The 14,797-nt window shown below is 46.5% G+C and overlaps 1 protein-coding gene across 12 annotated transcripts in view; it reads right to left on the reverse strand.

Moving 5' to 3' along the window:
* FRMD4A (FERM domain containing 4A) overlaps positions 1-14,797 on the reverse strand; it is a 379,365-nt gene that overhangs the window by 335,025 nt on the left and 29,543 nt on the right. The gene's annotated exons all lie outside the window — the stretch shown is intronic.

Here is a 14,797-nt window from a genome sequence, read left to right on the forward strand (position 1 = left end):
AAGCCATTTTCTAGACTGCATTTTTCTCTTGCTTTCTTGGAATGCTTTTCTCAAGGGGAAAAAGAAAGCAGAGGTGTAAATGGTTATCTGGCCATTGGAAGAGCCTAGTTGGGAGACTGTCTGCTGACACGGCACTGTCTCTCCCCAGGGCCCAGTCCCACGGTGTCACTGAGTCCAGAGGTCGGGACTCCAACAAGACCTCCACATTCCAACATGACTGTGGTAAAAACAAACAAACAAAAATCTGTTTTATTCTAGCCCATCACATTTTCTATATTTGCTAGATAAATCTCGATCGCTCTATAAATGATCGGTTAAAATTAAAAATATAGGCTGGGTACAGCAGCTTATGCCTGTAATCCCGATGCTTTGGGAGAGTGAGGCTGGAAGATCACTTGAGGCCAGGAGTTCAAGACCAGCCTGGGAAAAACAGAAAGACCCCATCTCTACAAAAATAAAAACAATTATCTGGGGACCTAAGTCCCAGCTATTTGGGAAGCTGAGGCCAGAAGATTGCTGGACCCTGGGAATGGGAGGCTATAGTGAGCTATGATTGTACCACTGCACTCCAGCTTGGGCAACAGACTGAGACCCTGTCTCTAAAAATCAAATCAAATCAAATATTTAAAAAATTAAACAAAAAAATTGTTATTTTAACAAAAGTCTTCTCATGAAACCACACCCAGACCAACGACAGTAGAAAACTCCAATGCAAATAAAACAAAACAAAAAGCTACCATGAATGATCTGTCTTGAGTTGGTCAATGGAGATTGGATTAGTCAATGAATCAGACTTTCATATTCAGACTCTGAGTAAGAAAAAAATGAATCCTTTGATAGATGCAAAATCAGGCCTGTTTTAGGATAATCTCATTAATTTAGTGAGTTGCCCAGACTACTGCTGAATAATTTAGGCTGTCCTTTCTCATGAAGATCTCTTGTAGATAAAAATGTATGCATTTGGAGCTCTGCTTCTTGGAACCATTCAAATGAGACTACACAGGTGGTGTGGTGTGTTCTTTATCTGTGTTTGACTGAGGATGGTAGATATGGGTTATGATTTGGTAACAGAGCTTAGAAAACCAAGAACCATCATGGGTTGGAGGTCCAGGGAAGTTGTGAAGTCAGCACAGTGGCACAGGCAACCAGAGTCATCCAGGATTTAAATGTCAAGGTGAATCAATTTAAAGCAGTCAATCAAAGTACCTGTGAATAATGAATCGAGAGTTCAGGTTGACCAGGAGACCAGAAACTAGGTATGCTGAGAGCAAACAGACTGAAAGGTGTATGAAAACACAAGCTACGGTGGATAGAACACTTAAGGGAGGCCAGGCCAGATGTGGTGGCTCACGCCTGTAATCCCAGCACTTTGGGAGGCTGAGGCAGGCGGATCATGAGGTCAGGAGTTCAAGACCAGCCTGGCCAACATGGTGAAACCCTGTCTCTAGTACAAATACAAAAATTAGCTGGGTGTGGTGGCGGGTGCCTGTAATTCCAGCTACTCAGGAAGCTGAGGCAGGAGAATCGTTTGAACTCGGGAGGTGGAGGTTGTAGTGAGCCAAGATCACACCATTGCGCTCTAGCCTAGGCGACAGTGCAAGACTCCATGTTAAAAAAAAAAAAAAAAAAAAAAAAAAGGGAGGCCAAAGTGGGTTTGAGACTGTACCATCTCCCTGTGCCAGCAATTTTCTGTTCTTCCTGTTAGGACAGGGGTCACGCTCCCAGTGGGGCTCCAGTCACCCGCAGGTGGAAGCAGGTAGGTGTGCAGGTGAGGAGAAACTAAGGCCACGTTACCTGCCAGATTATATGTATTGGGGGCTCAGAAAATGTTACCCCAAAATGAAGGTCTTCGAAGCAGCTCTCTCTGACCTTTTCCCATCTCTGGCCCTCCCATCTCTGGCCCCTCATGCTCCTCCAAGCCTAGCCATACAAACTAGAATCCCTCTTCCCCAAGGCAGTTTCTAGAAACCAGAACCCCCTTTTCCCAAAGCCAGCCATAAAACCTAAAAATGTCACTTTAAATTTCCCCTTTTACATCTTTCTATGTGAAAACTAGCCACAAAGAAATTCTCAGCTGGGCATAGTAGTTCACGCCTGTAATCCCAGCACTTTGGGAGGCCAAGGCAGGAAGATTGCTTGAGCCCAGGAGTTCAAGGCCACGCTGGGCAACATAGGAGGACCCCATCTCTACAAAAAAAAAAAAAAAAAAAAATTAGCTGGGCATGGTGGTATGCACCAGTAATCCCAACACTTAGAGAGGCTGAGGTAGGAGAATCACTTGAGCCCAGGAGGTTGAAGGAGGTCGAGGCTACAGTGAGCTGTGATTGCACCACTGTACTCCAGCCTGGGAAGGGAAGTGGAGGGGAGGGGAGGGGACGGAAGGGATCCTCTGACCTACCTTGTTTGACTGTAGGTCATAAGACCCCCATTCCAGAGAGGGTCCTACCCTATACCCAGAAGGAAGGAACGCTGCGCATAGAGGCCAAGAAGAATCTAGACAGACAGGCCTTACTGGCTCTCCCTACTAAGTCCATTAGCATTAGCTCAGACACATTTTGTCCAGTTGTATTATCTACATGGCTGCCCATACTTCATTGAACCTAAGCATAAAAATAGACAGTTTGCCTGTATCTTTGGGTCTTCATTTGGAAGGCTCCTGTGTCGCATAAAAGTATGATCATACAAATTTGTATGCCTTTTCCTCTATGCATCTGCTGGTTTCGTCGGCGAATTTTCAGTGAACTTTCGGAGGGCAAAGGCCAAGATTTCTCCTCACCCTACAGATACTTCAGCCAACAAGAAGTCCCTCTTTTTGCACCTCCTCTTTGTCCTGCCAATTTCTTTTTTTAAATTTCTTTTTCTTCCTTTTTTATTTTTATTTTATTTTATTTTTTTGAGACAGGGTCTGGCTGTGTCGTGCAGTGGCGAGATGTTGGCTCACTGCAACTTCTGCCTCCTGGTTCAAGTGATTCTGGATTCTCCTGCCTCTGCTTCCCAACTAGCTGGGGCTACATGCCTGAGCCACTACACCTGGCTAATTTTTGTATTTTTAGTAGAGACAGGGTTTCACCATGTCCGCCAGGCTGGTCGCCAATTTCTGACAGAGGCCAAGTGTCCCATATAAGTGAAATATTTACTTAACCCAAGGCTCAATGTGTTCCTGAATTTGCAAGCAGTCCTCTTCCTCATTTGCAATAAAGCAAAGTTCATCCTCCCCTGAGCCGAGGCAACTGTGAAATTGACAAGCCAGGAGGGGCCGGGAAATGACCGATGCAAAGAAGAGCAATGCCCTTTAACGCTTCCATAGAAAAAAAACATAATTACATCCTCCTAGGCCGTGAAGGCATTGAAAATCTGTAAGGGCAATGAGCTTAGACTTGATTGTTTGATTCATCAAAAAAACAGATTTTTTTTTTTCCCCCAGAAAAACGTCTCTGGGTGGTATAATTTCAGGTAAATTATATTAAAATATAATTCCCTAGAGAAGGAAATTGGTTTGAGGTATTGGTTATTTCCCTCTTGTAGAAAGAAAGGTGGCGATTTAAAATTCAGAGACCAGGAGATGCCTAGGAGGTGAGAGCCATCGGTTAGTGTTTCTTAATAAACTGGGGGCCGGGTGCGGTGGCTCACACCTGTAATCCCAGCACTTTGGGAGGCCGAGGCGGGCGGATCACCTTAGGTCAGGAGCTCGAGACCAGCCTCGCCAATATGGCGAAACCTTGTCTCTACTGAAAAAAAAAAAAAAAATAGCCAGGCATGATGGTGGGCGCCTGTAATCCCAGCTATTCCGGAGGCTGTGGCAGGAGAATCGCTTGAACCTGGGAGGCAGAGGTTGCAGCGAGCCGAGACTGTGCCACTGTACTCCAGCCTGGGTGGCAGAGGGAGACTCCGTCTCAAAAACAAACAAAAAAAAAACAACTGGGAACCACGGCTCGTCACTCAGCTGGAACTAGGCATCTTTGTAGTGAGCCACCCATGAGGGGCAAGTCTGAGGACCCCTTCCTGAGTCTGACGATGGTGAAGTGTCCTGGGGTGCTCTCTGCAGAGGGCAAAAACCCAGGGCAGATTTCATAGTGTTAAAACTAGAGCGACCCACATGGCGGGGTTCCAAGAAGTCAAATGTGCGTCCAGAGCCCAGGGGTGAAGTTTCCCCTTGTGGCCAGACCAACAGTCCCTTCCTCATTCCACGTGTGACGAATAGAAGCACCTACCTGCGGGCATCCAACCCCCAACCCTCTCAGTTCCAGATACTGATCTATTTTTATTGCGGTAAAATATGCATAATACAGACTTTACAATTTTAACCATTTTTAAATGTGCAGTTCAGTGGCATTAAGTATATTCACAGCGTTGTGCAGCTGTCTCCAGAAGTTTTTCGGATTGCAAAACTGACCTCTGTACTCATTAAACAGTAACTTCCCATTCCTCCCCTCTCCATCTTCTGGTAACTCTATTTTGCTTTCTGTCCCTATGGGTTTGACAATTCTTCATAACTTGTATAAGAGGGACCATATATTAATAGTATTTGTTTTTTGTGACTGGCTTATTTCACTCAGCATAAGGTGCTCAGTGTTCATCCGTGGTATAGCATGTGTCAGAATTCGCTTCCTTTTCAAGGCTGAGTAATGTTCCATTGTATGGGGAGACCACATTCATCCATCAGTGAGCACTTGGGCTGTTTCTACCTTTTGGCTACTGTGACTAAAGTTGCTATGACTAAGAGTGTGTAAATATCTCCCCAAGTCCCTGCTTCCCATTCCTTTGGGGATTTACCCAGGAGTCACATTGCTGAATCCCATGGCGATCCTGTGTGTAATTTGGGGGAAGCTTTGTGCTGTTAGATACTGTTAGATAATGATCTTTCCCACCTACTATTTCTGCTGCAGGCAGCGCTTGCTCCGCTCCTGAGGCAGGCACGGACGCTGCCCACAGACATGCCTGCTGACATCTAGGACTCGCTTAGCCTTATGAGCCCTGCTGGGGTGGGTTTCAGGTAACCCTGTGCTCCTTTGACTCCCCAGGTGGCCGGCTCACCCTGACCTTTCCTCTGTCTGCTTGGTTTGCATTCGTCCAGGCTGGAGTGGCAGCCCGGCTCTGAAGCCAGGCTCATATGTTTGGCCCCTAGGCCCCAGCCTCGCCCTCAGGTGTCCCTCCACCTGCACACTGGGGGCTGGCTGATCTGTTCATCGGGACCCTGGGGCCTTGGTGGTAAGGTCAGCTGGGCTCTCTACTCAGGGCCAGGGGACAGGGAAGGAGGCTGGAATGGAGGGTGCCTGCTGAGCACACCCCTCTGGCCTCGGGTGGTTTGAGGGGTGGGTGGCTGCAGGCTGATTCTGGCTCTAGATTCATTGAAATCTTCTTGAATGTAGGTGGCCTTCAGGGAGTGGGTGTGATTTCAGGTTAGGCCTAAGAGCCTGGAAACCCGGGCATATGCTAAGGCTGGGATGCTGGAGAGAGAATAGGATCCTTTTAGATGTGAAGAAGGGCCCTGAGCTGGGAGCAGGACTAGCAAGAGCCAGCACCGCAGTCCTGGCAGGCTCCAGTCTCCAAACAGGTCCAGGCTGAAGGCACGAGCCCACTGGCTTGGTGTGGGTTTGGGAAGAAACCACCACAGCCTAGGGCACAGGAAGGCCCCTGGCCCATCGTAAGCCATTGACACAAGCTTTAGAGCAGGTAGATGCTGCTGGCTGGATACAGCCACCCTCTAGAAGTCTGCCTGCCCTGACCTGACCGATGCTAATTTAGGAACTGAGCAAGCTGGCAGCTTTTCACACCTGCAGCTGGGAGGGATGGGGAAGTGCAGTCTGGCAGGACACCACCAACTGGCTCCAAACGAAGCCCCTCCCAAGTCCCACTGTTCCGACACTGCAGCCACCTGTGGCTTTGGTCATCTCTGTTGTCTAGAACTGAGAGTTTCTAGGGGCTGCTTGGATTCTGCACAGTGACTGCAGGCTCCCTTCCGTGGGCATAGACATTACACCCAGGGCAGCAACCCTCTCCCACCTGGGTCTTCCCTTCCTATGGTCCCAGGGTATCACATGGGGGTCCTGTGGGAAGTTTCATGAAAAGCTTTTCCTTGCACCCCACCCCTAGGGATTCTGATTTTATTGCCCTGAGGGAGGCACTCAGTATTGTTCTTTTTGAGAAGCATCTCAGGGTTTCTAGGGTACAGCCAAGGAGAAGAACCGCTGCTATAGACCCCTAGATCACCAGGTCTCGGCGGCTTGCAGATGAGTTCTTCAATTCACAATGGAACCTAGGGGTTTCGGTCAGTGGTTCTCATACCTGCATCAGAATCACCTGCAGGGCATGGAAAAACATATGTCTGCAGGGCCTGGGAATTTGCATTTCAAACAGGTTACCAGGAGAGGCTGGTCACAGAGTTCTGGCTCTGTGACCACACTTTGAGAGCCATAGATCTAGGCTCTCAGATCTCATAGATCTCACAGATCTAGGCTCGTAGATCACCCTTAATTCTTGGACTTAGGGTGATTGAGAGAAATAGAATCAAGCTGTGTCCATCACTGTACTTAATGTTTAGAGCTTCATATTTTCACACGGCTTCAAAAGCTCTGCCACTTTACCTCTGAATTATCATGGGATAGAAATCCCAGCAAAGGGCCGTGCGCGGTGGCTCATGCCTGTAATCCCAGCACTTTGGGAGGCCGAGATGGGCGGATCACGAGGTCAGGAGATCGAGACCATCCTGGCTAACATGGTGAAACCCCGTCTCTACTAAAATACAAAAAAAAAAAAAAAAAAAAAAATTAGCGGGGCGAGGTGGTGGGCGCCTGTAGTCCCAGCTACTCGGGAGGCTGAGGCAGGAGAATGGCGTGAACCCGGGAGGCGGAGCTTGCAGTGAGCTGAGCTCCGGCCACTGCACTCCAGCCTGGGCGACAGAGCGAGACTCCGTCTCACAAAAAAAAAAAAAAAAAAAAAAAAGGAAAAGACACCCCAGCAAAGCAACTGTCCCATGGAAGGGGTTAATAAATGATCCTTTCCCCATATGCAGAATGGAAAATCGACACTTAAGAAACGTCCACCCAACTTTTTCCCACCCCTCCCCTGAAAAAGTTAAATAGTGAAAAGAAATATTTTGTTTAAAGTAACAGGGTGTCTCTTTCCGCCATGAGGGCCTGGTTACAGACTTGAAACGCCTGAATATTAGCAGCATGCATTTATTTCTACATTAAAGTCGTTTCTTAATGATGTGATATTTCAGTACTTGAGTTCGCCCAACGTCAGGAACCAGCAGCCAAGCCGAGACCCTGATCACTCCCTCCTTTGTCTCTGGATGGGAGACCAGAATATTCAGAGGTTACGGTCTGCAGCCAACAGAGAGCATTTCTACTCTTTTTAGAAATGAGTGACTCATCCATGGGTCATTTACTCATCCATCTCTCCTCCCCGACCACGAGGAAACTGCAGGGGACACACTTTTCTTTAGCTCGATGCACAAAGCACAAAAATTTGCTGATCCTGAGACCTGACTTGGTGTTATTAAAGAAGACATCCTACAATTTAACAGAACAAGATTTCTAAGCAAAGCAGAAAGCCTAATGATTTCAGAGTTTGCTTCCCACCTACAATTAACTAGGTCACAACTGTAAAGGAAGAGAAAAAAATAAATCACTCTAAACCAGGAGCACTCGACATCTGTGGCCAAAAAATAAACACTTCAGTTTTTCTTTTTTAAAAGACTCTCAATCTAACAGAAACAAGCACATTTGATATATGCTAGAAAATTAAAAAAAGTCTGATCAGACAGTAAGCAAAAGCAGTGTCTCAGGCCCACTTATTTAATAGTTATACACAACAGAGGAGGAGTGAATTGATGGATAGATACAGATCGATGGTTAGATAGATAGACAGATCTCTATAGATGAACAGAAGGATGGATAGATGGATGACAGAAAGATCTCTATATAGATTTATATAGAGATCTATCTGCCTTTCCATCTGTCTATCTATCTACCTACCTACCTATCTGAAACAAAGATGAAAAAGAAAAATAACCTATGAGCATGGACATCAGAGAGGATACTTTAGATCCTTGACCTCAAAATGCCCTTTATGGGCTCCAGCATCAGCAACTACATGGGAACTTGGAGGAATGCAGACTGCATCTGCATTTGACAAAACCCCAGGTGATTCCATTATAAACTGACGTTTTAGAAGGTGTGCTTTAGAACAGTGATTTTCAATAACTTCTTTTTGTGTGTGTCAGTTATGGAAACCTTTTCCCAATGAAATATTTGGTGGGGACATAGGAAATATCTTAGAAGCAGAACTCTGCTTGACCAGAGGGGGTCTCAGTCTTCCAGCCCCCTAGTGGCACCTCCTATCCCACACTGTGTCTTAGTGGTAGTGACTTCTGCCTCTGAGTGGGTATCAGGGGTCCCCGGTGCTTTTGATTATGTTGCACCCTAACACCTACCAGCCCAGAGGCTACCATGTTGATTCTTCTGAACGAACAAGCCCTGCATATTATGGATGCTCAGGTGATATTAGATGATCGTTAGTAATTGATTTTTTTTTTTTTTTTTTTTTGAGACAGAGTCTCTCTCTGTCGCCAGGTTGGAGTGTAGTGGCGCGATCTCGGCTCATTGCAACCTCCACCTCCCGGGTTCAAGAGATTCTCCTGACTCATCCTCCTACCATGTCCAACTAATTTTTGTATTTTTAGTAGAGACAGGGTTTCACCATGTTGGCCAAGATGGTCTCAATCTCTTTCCCTCGTGATCTACCCGCTTTGGGCTCCCAAAGTGCTGGGATTACAGGTGTGAGCCACCGCGCCCGGCCAATAATTGATTTTAAATAAGAATACATGGACAGGTGCAGCTCAGACATCCCAGAGATGGGCATCAGAGGGGAAATGGAAGAAAGCAGGGAAACAGCCTGTTGACGATGAGAGGACGACAAGACAGAGGGCAGAGAGAGGGAGTGGCCCTATAGTTAAGATTTGCCAGATAAAATACAGGACACCCAGTTACATTTGAATTTCAGACAAATTCCATGGAACATGCTCAGACGAAAGAATGATGCGTTGTTTATTGAAATTCGATGTAACCGGGCATCCTGTATTTTCATTTGCTGAATCTGGCAACCTGACCTAGAGTTCCTTTCTAAAAGGACACTTTTCTCAGCCGCTTGGATTCCAAGGGTCTCACTCTAGGTTAGACCCCCATTTAGATTCCCTCCGGGGAGTTTTCTGGGGTCAGACTACCTGGGTTCAAATCCTGGATCTACCACTGCTGGCTGCGTAACCCTGGACAAATGACTTAATCTCTCTCTATCCTCTGTTTTCCTCTTCTAGAAAGTGGGGTTAGGAATAAGAGCCAACCTCAAAGGGCTGCTCCCAGCAAGGATCAGAGGAGAAAGTATCTGCATAGATTAAGCACACAGAAAGAGCTCATTAAAGGTACTTTCTATTCTTGGCTGTGCTTCTGGGCCTTCTGGGTCTCGGTAACTTCCGTCTCTGCCTGGATTTGCTCCTGGCTATTTTCTTGGAGAGTGAGACCCATCCGGAGGGGAATGTGGGAGAAGGAAGGAGGAGGAAGTGGGGACTGAGAAGGCCCAGGGACGTGCCTTCCTCTTCTTTCCAGGGTCCTGGCCTGGCTTGTCTGTTGGTGGGGAGCGCTTCCTTCCTGGCCTTCCTTGTGGGGCACCTCTGGGGGTGTGCTAGGAAAGGAGGGAGGAAAATGTGTAACTTGATATCTGCTCCTTGACCCTGGCTGACCCGGTTAACTCACTCCAGGATGGAAGCGAAGCCTGCCCGGGAGACCTTCCGTTGCAGGAACATCTCGGCCTGAGGCTGTCATGAGGGAGCCCGATCTGCTTCCTGGACTCTGAGCAGAACAACAGGAGCCCCAGCAGCCTGGCGAGGCTGACAAGCCCTAGGACGGTGACCTCTCAGATCTCCAGATCGGAAACTCTCAGAAACGTGTAAGTGCCAGCATCCGCATTTGGGAATCTGTTATTTCTGCCTCTGTGAGTCAACCTGACCCACCCTGGAAACCTCACTGTCTCTCAGCTCTTGTTCCCGTTTTTCTTTCCATGAACACCACAATCAGATACAAGGTTCCAGTAACGACGGTTCTTGAAAATTAAACAAATCAAACAGAAAGCCAGCCAAGGTATGGAACGGGGACCTCTAAGTTCCCCTGGAGGAGACACCGGGGCCAGGTTCTGAGGTGGATTCGGAGCCAGAATCCCTAATGGAATTGAACAATTATCCTGAAGCTGCTCTCTGAAAGTTGCGGTTTTCCTAAAACAGTGTTCTTGGCGTGCCTGGGCTTCTTGGCACTGGTCCATGGCCCTCAGCAGCAAATCGTTCCCAGGAAGCTATTGTTATTTGTGCATCTGATAGCGTTCAGCTGAGTCCACTGACAGCAACATTTAGAAACGAAAAGAAAAAAAGAAGCAAAATGAAAAGGACAAAAAGGAGGCTTCCAACATCCTGGTGGGAACAGAAAACCAGCAAAGCCTCTTTTCCAGCCCTTATCCTTGTGAGTTTGGACTCTGCAGAACCGTCATCCCCCAGGCATAGCTGCAGCTTGTATGAAGGTCAGCGTCAGGCGCGGAGATTCCGAAGGACAGTGTGCACCTGCTTTCCTCCAACAGGGACCCCCGCTCTGCTCTTCCCAGGAATGCCTGTAAACTACCACTGCCTCTAGGGACTGCACCAAGTCCCTGGGTACTCCCAGGACACAATGGGGTGGAATGGAGTGGCTCTGTTCTGTCAGGGCCTGACATTCCAAATGAATTCATTTCCTTCTGGGAAAAAAAGAACCACCTTGTTCAGAGCACAATGTTCCTATGTCTTGGCTTACCTTGAAGCATTTTTGATACACCTGTTGGGACAATGCATTCTGCCAAGAGAAGGGAAGTAGCATACTTTGTTCTATTTTTCACTCTCCATGGGCTACATTTCCATTGTGTTGGTTTCCCTTACAGAAAATAACACACACAGAAGAGAAAGTTATAGGACTCCATGCTGCTTGGCAGGGGCACGACATATGTGCACATATTTACATGGAACATGAGGGTAAACTAGAAAATTAAGGGTAATCTAAAACAGAAAAAAAGAAGGAAAAAAATAAAAGTATGAAAAGGCATCCAGAATGAGCAAGTTACTGAGGTTGCCTCAACTTTAGCTTTGAGTTTCCTGGCAGCAAAGGTAAAAAGGTAAGTACATTGAATCACATACTTCTTATTATCTTCTGAAAGGAATTAATGGAGTGGAATATATAAAAAGCACTGAGTAACATAAGGAGCAAGATCTTCAATGGTCATTTTGAAAAAGCCTCAGAAGCGTGTTTATAGATGTTTCTTCTGCTGGCTTTCTCAGCAAGATGATACTAAGATACCATCCTATCCACCTAATCTCTGCCAATAGCCCAGGCTATGCCTAGACATGCCTGGAGCTATGCCAGTGGTTCAAGGGGTTTCTACAAACACTTTCTTCTACCTCTGCTTTACATTGGTTTCTTCTCCTCTGATTTCTCTGGTCTCCACCTGTTTCTTTGTTGATTCTCCAGCTACATTTGACACAACTAACCGGACTCATGAGTCTTTAGCCTGTCTGGGGGCTCACTTTCAGGCTCATTGCCTCCAGCAAACTCCCATGCCTGGCCATGGGTGCTGCCCACCCACCTCCATGTCCTGCCTAAGTCTCAGGTCACATGGCCAGACCCAGTCCAGGTCGGGAATAGGTCGCAGCGCATTCAAAACAAAATGATACTAAACATCAGCCCTCAATAGAAAGGAATTAAATCTTAACTTTGTAAAATAATTTCAGCAGGGCGTTGAGAAAATGCAGCCGAAGTATATTGATATTTGATTATTTAACTTAATAAGGATTTGGTGTAGGTCGGGCGTGGTGGCTCGCGCCTGTAATCCCAGCACTTTGGGAGGCCGAGGTGCGCGGATCACCCGAGGTCAGGAGTTCAAGACCAGCTTGACCAACGTAGTGAAACTCTACTAAAAATATGAAAATTAGCCAGGCATGGTGGTGCATGCCTGTAATCCCATCTACTCAGGAGGCTGACGCAGGAGAACTGCTTGAGCCCGGGAGGCGGAGGTTGCAGTGTGCCAAGATTGTGCCATTGCACTCCAACCTGGGCAACAGAGTGAGACTCTATCTCAAAAAAGAAAAAAAAAAATCTAATGTAAAGGGATTAAAGCAATGACTAGCCAACATATCCACTGATCTGCTTCTGTTGGGTGTCCAACGTCCCTACGGGACTTTTGGCTAAGTGCTAGAAGGTAGTGAATTCATAGTTGCCTTATCCAGCAAGAGACAGAAGTGAGGACATCCTGAGTTTAAAACTGAAGAGCTGCATCTCTGCTGTGGACGTGACAAGTGTGAGCTGCTGTTTAGGAAGGACACTGGAGAAGCCTGACTTGCCTCCTCCCCCGGCAGGGACATCATTCTATTTGACATCGTGGTGAGATCCAGAGTTCCTCAGGGTTTAGAAAGAGTTTCAATCAGAAAAGGAGCTGTGAATCCGTTCAAGTTCTTGCTCAAGGACTTGGCTGGGACCCCAGAATTCCACTCCATCTAGCATGAAAGAGATGATTTAGAACTGAAAGGTTTTAGTTCAGCTGTTACCAGTCAGCCACCTTGATCATAAAACAACCTCTGTTTGGCTCTTGTGCAATCTCTAGTTTTCAGTAGGACCACACACTGCTGGTCTGCAAATTTGAGTTAGCAAAATGTACCTCTAGGTGGTAGGGTGATTGTTCTACTGGCTGAAATTGCTTGATTTGTTCTGCTTTAACACCATCAATGGAGAATATCTTCCCAAAACAAAAGAATGTTGCTGATGCTATTAGTAAGTTGTTCTCTCAGGCAGTAATTAGGCCAGAGGTTCAGTTGCTTCTGAAGTTCTAGTCCTCTTGCTTAGTAATAAAACCATGCTCTCAGCAAAGAGAATGTCATCTTCCTGTTTCCTCTAGCTGGAGGACGTGTATTCAATGTATTCAAATGTATTTTAAAAATTTGCATTTGACCTGTCAGAAGAGGTTTTTTTAAAAAAAATAATATTCCGATTTAGCACTAGGATTATGCTGCAGCTGGAGGGCCTGAGGATATATTTTAAGATTAGTTTTTTTTGTAGCAAGATGTTTCCTTTTTGTGAAAATCAAGCCTGGGGCAGGGGAGAATATGTAGATATTTAGGGTGGGACAGTCCTTTTTTTTTTTAGATGGAGTCTTGCTTCGTTGCCCAGGCTGGAGTGCAGTGATGCGATCTTGGCTCACTGTAACCTCCACCTCCTGGGTTCAGCAATTCTCCCCAGTAGCTGGGATTACAGGAGTGTGCCACCATGCCCAGCTATTTTTTTGTTTGCTTGTTTGTTTGAGACAGAGTCTTACTCTGTCACCAGGCTGGAGTGCAGTGATGCAATCTTGGCTCACTGCAATCTCTTCCTCCCAGGTTCAAGCGATTCCCCTGTCTCAGTCTCCTGAGTAGCTGGGACTACAGGTGTGCCCACCACCATACCCAGCTAAGTTTTTGTATTTTAGTAGAGGTGGGGTTTCACCATGTTGGCCAGGATGGTCTCAATCTCCTGACCATGATCTGCCTGCCTCGGCCTCCCAAAGTACTGGGATTACAGGTGTGAGCCACCACACCTGGCTAATGCCCAGTTAATTTTTTTGTACTTTCATAGAAACACGGTTTCACCATGTTGGTCAGGCTGGTCTCGAACTCCTGACCTCAGGTCATCTGCCTGCCTCAGGACAGTGCTCTTTTTCTTATAGGAATTGAAAACTGGCATCTTATGCAATGTTATTTTTTAAAGTTGAATTATAAAAATGGAGATATTTCATATCTCTCACTCTCTCACATACACACATACAGACATATGCATTTTTTCCTTAAATATAAGAACAATGCATACATTTTCTTTTGAAAAGTTAGAAGATCCAGCAACGCCAGCCTCGGTTTTCCCGTGGCACAGCTGAGTAGTAGCTGGCCTCACTTGCTGGGGCAGGAGTTTTCCAGTTTGCAATGTGCCTCTTTCCGTATTTTCCTGCTACATTTCTTTTCCCTGCCTGGCTCTTATACACATTTGAGTTTCTAATGCCTCTATGAGGTTGTATTTTCTAAGATAACTGGAGTGAACAGAAGCACAGCCCCAGGAGATAAGATAAAGGATTAGGTCTTGCGGGTACCATCTGAGATAGAAATCAACTCTCAAACATAGCCAATTTCTGACTGCTGGATCTCGTAAGGACAGAATTTTCCTTGCCCTGCACGAGCACTGCTCTAAGATACATGAGACAGGTTTCTCTTATGCCACCTTAAGGCCACTGACAGAAGAAAAAAGGAAGTCACAGAGTCCTGAAGATATTTTTGTTTGCTATTAGGTATGTTGGTTTAATGCCATCAAGGAGAACACAGAACACCCAACCAGAGATTCTACTAGAAATGAAGGGCAAATAAGATGATCTGGGCTGGGTGTGGTGGCTCACACCTGTAATCCCAGCACTTTGGGAGGCCTAGGCAGGTGGATTGCTTGAGGCCAAGAGTTTTGAGACCAGCCTGGCCAACATAATGAAACTCTGTCTCTACTAAAAATACAAAAATTAACTGGGTGTGGTGGTGCACACCTGTAATCTCAGCTGCTTGGGAGGCTGAGGCACAAGAATCACTAGAACCTGGGAGGTGGAAGTTGTAGTGAGCTGAGATTGTGCCACTGCACTCCAGCCTGGGCAACAGAGCAAGATTCTGTCTCAAACAAACACAAGATGATCTGTAGATGGACGCTATGGCTGAACCAAAAGCCATAGG

The sequence above is a fragment of the Macaca mulatta genome, chromosome 9 (genome assembly GCF_049350105.2).
Source record: "Macaca mulatta isolate MMU2019108-1 chromosome 9, T2T-MMU8v2.0, whole genome shotgun sequence".
NCBI lineage: Eukaryota > Metazoa > Chordata > Mammalia > Primates > Cercopithecidae > Macaca > Macaca mulatta.